Here is an 8423-nt window from a genome sequence, read left to right as displayed (position 1 = left end):
TTGTTCTTTCAAGATTATGAAAGAATATTGGTAGGTGACAAAAGCTTCTTTCAGTGTAAGTACTCATTTTCACAAGCAATGATAGTGTTTTACAATCATCACACGAATCCAATTATAAATATACAGAAGTTGGTGCTTGTCTGCAGTTCATAGTTCAACTTTTTGGATTCATAGTCAAAGCTGTTGATTTCATAGTCAAACTTTACTGATCGATAAGACAACACATTGTACTTGTCTGCAGTTCATAGTTCAACTTTTTGGATTCATAGTCAAAGCAGTTGATTTCATAGTCAAACTTTTCTGATCGACAAGACAACACATTGTACTTGTCTGCAGTTCATAGTTCAACTTTTTGGATTCATAGTCAAAGCAATTGGTTTCATAGTCAAACTTTTCTGATCGACAAGACAACACATTGTACTTGTCTGCAGTTCATAGTTCAACTTTTTGGATTCATAGTCAAAGCAGTTGATTTCATAGTCAAACTTTACTTGTCTACAATTCACAATTCTTGTATAAATGAGTAATACTCACTCCATGAAAATTATATGTGAAGTCGGACTTATTTGATAAAAAAATCCAGGCGAATGGCATACTGCAATTGCGGAGGTGAACGTATCATTAGGATATCCGGTACAGCTAAAAACCCAGAAAGATTATTTTACGTTTGCCCATATATGGTATCATGATCTTTAGTTCCTTAATATTTAAGCCCTCATATTTATATGACAACTATTCTTATTGTTTATCTTTAAATTTACAGGGACCAAAATGCGGGTTTATCAGTTGGGTTGATGAAGAGAAGGACCAGTCTTCTATGGTGATAGCTAAGGTAGCTAAGTCTAATAAACACTTTCAATCAGAAAATAAGAAGTTGAAGATAGCCTTGGTTTGTAGTTGGGTGTTGTTTTTGGAAATTATAGTTTACAAATTGTAAGGTTTTTAATTTCTTGATATGTTTGAAGTTGTAACGTCGGTAACTTGGCGTATTTGTTGTTATGTTTAAAGTTTTGAAATTGTAGCGTTAAAAAAAATGGTGGAGTCGTTGTTATGTTTTAAATGTTGAACTACTACATTATGTATGAAATAATTATTATTTAACGCTTGATAATCAAATCCAACATTCAATATTATATATATATATATATATATATATATATATATATATATATATATATATATATATATATATATATATATATATATACAATCCAACTAAATAGGACCATCACACGATCCCCAATAAATTTTTGTCATCCTAAGACGAAACTCTAAAGCTGTAGTTTTTGGGTCAATAAGTTCACGTATTGGTTGCCCTGAAACTATTTGTTCCATAAACATACAAACAAAAACACCGCAATCTCCCAGCTCACTACTTTGTTGGGGAACATTTGTTTCAAAAATGAATTTTATATCCAATGGAATCCTTGGGATGTTCCTGTGTGCCCAGTAGTTTATCTTGTCCATCAGACTCGAATTTTTGGTAAGTACTCCTACCGAGACTATCATAAATATGCACTTTCATTGAATCCAATCGTAGTTCCCCAAATAACCAGTGATTAGGAAATGAATGGATCGGCATTAGGACCTACAAAAAGTTTAAAATAATTATTATTTTTACATAACACGATACAAAAACAAAACGACAATAATGAAATTAATTTCTAAAATTAAATAGCAGTTTACGGTATCCACATTCCACCAAGGAACCATGAAGTCGGGGTATGTAGCAATACCAGACATAAACGCCCTCCAATCCAAACCATCCTCCAAGTAATGGCAAATAAAAAAATTAGGAGGCATTATTGTATACTGATCACTATCAAATCGTCTCTCCATCAACAATCTAATCCAAATCGTCATATGCTGCGAAAGTTATGATACTTTTGTTATTATTTAATAAATAAAAAACAATTAGAATAAAAAAAATAAAATATAGTTACCGCTTCATCCAACCATCCGTTGTGTGTATGCCCAAACAACGCACTCCAAAACTCTCTATTTAAATCCAAATTGCAGAAACGATGCTCCAGTTTATATGCATGAAAAAAATAATTTTTTAAAACAACCTCACCGCCTGCTACATAAGGTTGCAAGCGCAAAACCGAGAAGTCATGAACAACAGCGAATACTGGAGGAGGAACGGGGGTTGTTGACTTGGCATCAACCTTCTTCTTTGGTCTTCGCTTTTGCTTTGGTGTCGTGTGCAACTAAAACAATATTGAAAGTGTAAATCATTATGTTTCAAATAATTCACATAAAAGGTATAATTATAATAATATAAGCTTTCAAATTAAATGAACACCTCGGTGTAAGGAGGACACTTATACTTTGATGGATTTCGAACCCTGGGTCTATTGGGTGTAACTTCGTTGCAATCAAAAACATGATCATCAAAATGATTAACGGTCCCTGTAATTATTACATCTTCCTCTAACACCTAAATTAATAAGATATAATCATTAATTAAAAAAATGTATGAATCTATTAAGAAACAAAAAAATAAATGTAAGTATAGCAACATGTTCAGGTTCATTATCATCAAAAGCGAACACATCATCATCAAATTTATTCGTACTACGCCCCGTGTTGTCTATCCTCTCGTCCAACTCCTACATTAAAATTAAAACATTATAATTATTAACGAAAGGCGCCTTAACATTTAACAATGAAAATCGTATTTGTAATATATATATATAATAACCATGTCGTCTTCAATATCACCAAAAACATTTTCATTGGTTTTATTTTTATTCATCGACTCATCTTCTACAACCTACATTTTCAGCTATAAAATATTAACAAAAATTTACAAATATGTTAACAAATTATATAAAAAATGTAGGGTATAACTAACCGTTTCACCAAAATTTGTTTGGAATACTGCAGGTTCCTTAAAGCTGACGTTGTTCCATATGTTTTCATTATCCACTTCTTCTACAAACACCTCAGTAGGTTCTCGGTTCATAAACACATGTAGTCGTTTCAACACCTCCTCTAAGTTTGGTTTCCCAGTAGGTTCACCTCTACCGTGAAAGCGACCACTAGAAGACATACTAGACGAAGATACGTCTTGTCTCCTAAAATGCTCCCGTACTGGGGATGGAACTGAATTCCGTTCACCATATACATACTCTTGAAATGACATATAATAAGAAGACTTCGTCTCATCATCACTCGGTGACATGTTATTTCTTGGTCGTCGTCCCTCCTAAAACAATTTAACATATTAAAAATGCATATAAAAGTGTAATAAGGAATTTTTTAAAATTAAAATAATATTTACAAACCTTTTTCATTTCAAAAATCTTGTTCACATCAACACATTTCAATTTTTTCGTACCACTCCATCGTTTCATCCAAGGTGTGTCTCCGTTTTTTCTTAACGCAAATCCACAAGCACGAACAGCTGGAAGCATCTCATATACCCATATCTACAATTTTCACAATTATAGTAATAAAAATTAAAATAACTAACATAGCAATAACATCTTATTTAAAATAATAATAAATTTGTATACCCTAAATGGCGCCGTAAATCCTGAAACGGAGTATTTAAAAGTTTGACGACGCTCCGATAGTGAAAAATATCTATCTATCTTGTTCCACGTATCCTCAAGGTCGTCATAGGTAAAATCCCAAAGATAGCTACCCCAAGCAAAACTGCAAAAAAAAAATATTAATTATAATATACATTAACATTAATAATATGCAACTTTCAAAGTAAACAAAAAATATCTGTTCCACACATCCAAATTCTCGGCCAAAAAAAATCAATCTTGCGGCACCCGGTCATTTATTTATTTTCCCAAAAATCTTTCACACAAAACGTATATAAGACATAGTCTAACTGCATCATCGTCAGTAGCTTCTAAGAATGAATGATTTAAAATAAAACTTTTCAAGTCACAGATTTTCACCGAACTATTTGTATGGTTCGGAAATAGCCGTTCACGCAATAAACATCTTTTTTTACTAGTAACTTTTTTTTTCTGAGACTTTTTTGCCAATCATTTTGGGATACACGCCAAAATTAAACTCGGTTATCAAACAAAACTCTTCCGGACCATAAACCATTTTCGTATCCCCCACTCTAAAATGTAACCGTTTTATGCCATCTGAGGATAAAACGGCGTCCGACCGTATCTGATGAAGAAAACATTTTATGGGACAACAATCCGTCCCCTTGTAAACGAGCGACGTCTAACAAGTAACCAAACACAGTTTGTCTAAAACTATCGCGTCGTGCACCATGTAGCACCTACAATACTTCCCAAATCTTACACCCCGATCCTTTTAAGTTCACAATAGCTTTAACATTTAAATTTTTATAATCATGCTGAAAAAACAAAAAAAAATTACAAAACTTAACAACTATTTCCTTTAAAATATCGGGATATTAAATAGAATAAATAAATCATCCAACATTCAAATTACAAACATAAACAATGCATTAAACAACATTCAAACAATAATTTCAATATTCTTGCTGAAAAACAAAAACATATTATAACCATTTTTCAGCATAAACGACAAGTAAAAAACAAGAACATATTGTATCCATTTTACTTAATGTACAACAACTCAATGCACATTTTACGCAGTCTATACTTGTACATTCATACAAACACTAACCAAAAGCATATTGTAACCATTTTTCAACATAAACGACAAATAAACAAACGACAAGTAAAAAACAACAACATATTGTAGGCATTTTACTAAATGTACAACAACCCAATATACATTTTACGTCGTTTATACTTGTACATTCATACAACCACTAACCAAATAGCATCAAAACAACATAATTACTAAATAACATAGAATATAGTTTCATTTTCTTCACAAAAACTAATAGAATAAATAATAATAAAAAAACATACACTAAATAAATGTTGATTAAAACATAAAATGAGTTAAGATCTTACCATATTTGCGAGATTGTTGAAGAAATCGTCAAAGGAAATGAGAGAGAGAGAGAGAGAGAGAGAGAGAGAGAGAGAGAGAGTTTCTTCAACTTAAAAAGTGAAAAATGAAGAAAAAAAACGTTTTTATTCAAAAACCCACACGAAATCACAGATGGAAACAACAAAATCGCAGATGGACTTGCAAAATCGCAGATGTCATTATTCCATCTGCGATTTTAGGGGCTAAATTTGTAATTTTGGGGTTTTTTTTTACTATTTTCCACAAATTAATTAGTGTATTAGGCTACATTTGTAATTTTCTCTATTTACAATACTCATGTTGATTTTTAATGGCATTTTAATGAAGAAACCCTACTACAAAGAAACATATTTTGGTGGTTTCTTTTGTTATTTTTCCCTACTTTCATTTTAAAACAAATATAATATCAAATATGTCTTGGTGATAAAACGTTAGTTGAATATATGAAACTATCATTGGTATCATTTTAGTATTCATTGGCGTATAAAAAAGTATTTAAAGCCGGGGGAATTAAAAAAGTAGGTTAATATATCAATTTGAATATTGTAATGCTTGACTAGTCGTTGCAAAATGCTTCAAAAGCTATATGTTAAATTTGAAAATATATAATATTAGACTTTGGGTATGGTTGTCTCGAAAATAAACTATGACTTATGTGACAATGTGGTGTGGTACTGGTATTGGTATGTGAACATATCCCCACCTCCCCATTAACAACCACATTGTGGTGAATTTTTGTGATGCAGAGCATATACTACTACATCTAATAATCTTATTTATCTATTTATCTCCCTTTATCTTTTAATTAATAAAATAATATATATATATATATATATATATATATATATATATATATATATATAGTCCGGTTCCGACGTGGACTCTTTTTTCGATGAGGACACCTTAAAAAAATTGAAAAAAATATAAAAAAAATACAAATAATAAAATCGAGCGTAGTAAGATATTGGAGAGAAAAAAATTGGATTTTTTTTGGATCATTAAAATTGAATCATGGATCATAAAAATGATTCATGCTTTAATTTTAATGATCCAATTTTTTTTCCAATTTTTTTTCTCCGATATAGTATTATGCTCGATTTTATGATCTGTATTTTTTTTACAATTTTTTTAAGGTGTTCTCACGAGTCGTCATTGAAAAAGAGTTCTCACCCGATCTTATGGGGTATATGTATATCCATCACACCATCACACTAAAAGTGTGATATTCAAAGTCAATCATCACATTTAAACCACATCAAAACATCCCTTTTATTATATATATATATATATATATATATATATATATATATATATATATATATATAATAAAAGGGATGTTTTGATGTGGTTTAAATGTGATGATTGACTTTGAATATCACACTTTTAGTGTGATGGTGTGGTGGATATACATATACCCCATGACTTTGTGGCCTAAAGGCTAGATACAAACACAAACGTTGTTTTTTAGTCCATCACCATTATTTGAATGGACAAACAACCCTAGCAAAGCCAAATTTGGGAAACAAAGATTGTTTTGGTTCATACATTTATTTATTTTCACGTTTTCAAGAGGCCCATTTTTCCCGAACCCTAAATATTTTCGGATATTAGATGATCCCACAAGTGTGGGTGAGTTTGTAGTGTAATTTTTGACTTACAATAAAATTTAGGGTCTAAATGTGAAAGGTCCAATAAAAGGTCAAAGATTTATCGAGCAAGCGAGTTGCTTTGCATTTGGTATTGATACGGTAAAACACATGAATTATTTTTTACACGCAAACCAACGATTTATAAACTTCCCAACATGCAAAAAGTATAGAAGTTAGAAGGGTAAAATAGTAAAATATTCAATTTATAAAATAACATAAAAAAGAAAGAAAGAAAAAACGATAAACGGGCCGATATTAAGCTCTAAAAGCCCAAAGGAATTCCAAAAAAACACACCTATGAAGTATGAACTATCGAATTCATACAAGACGAGATTATGTGGTGAAATATTCATATTTTTGAGTTTTGTTCAGTGAAAATTAAGATCATATGCTTTGACACCATTAACCCCAAAAATCCCAAAATGTTTCTCGAATTCATTCCCGTTTTTTTCATCCTCATCAAACAAGTCAAACAAGAAAACCTCCACACCGATCCCAGGCCTTTTGGGTGTACCAACGTTATCCAAACCCCTTTTCACAACATTCCCGTTGTAACACAATGCATTCTCCCCGCTCGCCGCTTCTCCGCCCGCCGTCGGCCACCCTGTCTCCGTCACCACCACCGGAATCTCACCATACCCTTCTCTCTCCATCGCGTATATGAACGCATCAACCGTCTGATCAAACAAATTATCGTAAACCAGATCCTGGTCATGCAATGAATTCCCAGGTCTGAATAAAGCAGAGTCTAACGACACGAATTCCCGGTTGTTTATGTAACTAAAGTAAGGGTACACGTTCACCATTAATGGCGATGATGTGTCGCGGAGGAATTGAAGGAGTCGGTTTAAATCTGGTAAGATATTCGGGTCGAAATATGAAGATGATGGAGGGTAGGAGTTTGAGAGAATCGAAGCTGCTTGTGCTGATGAGATTTTAATCTTTTCCGATAGGCCGATAGATTTTAAAGCTTCGTAAATGTTTGAAATGGCGGGGATCACGTGGGGTGTGTAAAATGGGTCTTTTAGAAATACTTCGTTTCCGACGACTATGTACCGGATTTGATCGGCTGGGACGTGGGCGAAGATATTGGATTGAAGCCAGTCCTGAGCGGCGGTGGCGGTGCTGGTGGCGATGGGAGGGAGTTCTTCGTTAGGGACTCCGATAGTGAGTTGGATTCCGGTGCCGGAAAACGGCTTTAGTGACTCCGGGTCAGGGTTGAATAGTCGAACGCTTGAGATACCATTGGTTTTGATGAGATTCACGGCGTCTGAGGGCGGTGGAAGGTTGTTGGCGACGCGGCCGTAGCAGATTCCGATAGGGACAGCAGCTGTGCAAAGAAACCACGGAAATAAGCAAATCAATCTATCCCATGCTGTAATGCGTTGTACATTGTGCATGTACAAGTTGTACAAATTTCAGACTTGCTTCTCTTCTACATTCCGATAAGATATAAAAATGAAATGACAAATTTGCCCCAGTTATTTATAAGTAACCTATAATATAATAAAAAGTTTACTTATGAATTTGGATGTTTTTATTGCTAAAAGAAACATAAATGGACTATGTTATATAATTAAAAAAACAATGCACTACTAAACAAAATCTCAAGATATTTACCTGATAGTTGAAAGAGAAGCCCAAATGTTTGTAAAGAGATGAAAAGTTGGAGTATATTTTTTGTGTCATGTTTCATTTTTAGGTTAGGAGTGTGATGTTGCTTAATAATGGTTGTATATATAGGTGTTTATATCATATTATAAAAATGGGTTCATGTTGATCAAATTGATTAATAACTTAATGAATAGAAATAATAATATTTTT

At 32.6% G+C, this 8423-nt stretch overlaps 1 pseudogene; it reads right to left on the bottom strand.

Annotated features, from left to right (window-relative positions):
* Nucleotides 1–6843: 6843 nt before the first annotated feature.
* On the bottom strand, nt 6844–7999 carry LOC145104107 (glucan endo-1,3-beta-glucosidase, acidic pseudogene; annotated as a pseudogene).
* Between the last annotated feature and the right edge of the window lie 424 nt (nt 8000–8423).

The sequence above is a fragment of the Lactuca virosa genome, chromosome 4 (assembly GCF_052849685.1).
Source record: "Lactuca virosa cultivar CGN04683 chromosome 4, Lactuca_virosa_CGN04683_v6, whole genome shotgun sequence".
Taxonomy (NCBI): Eukaryota; Viridiplantae; Streptophyta; class Magnoliopsida; order Asterales; family Asteraceae; genus Lactuca; species Lactuca virosa.
This window is presented reverse-complemented; position numbering and strand designations above follow the sequence as displayed.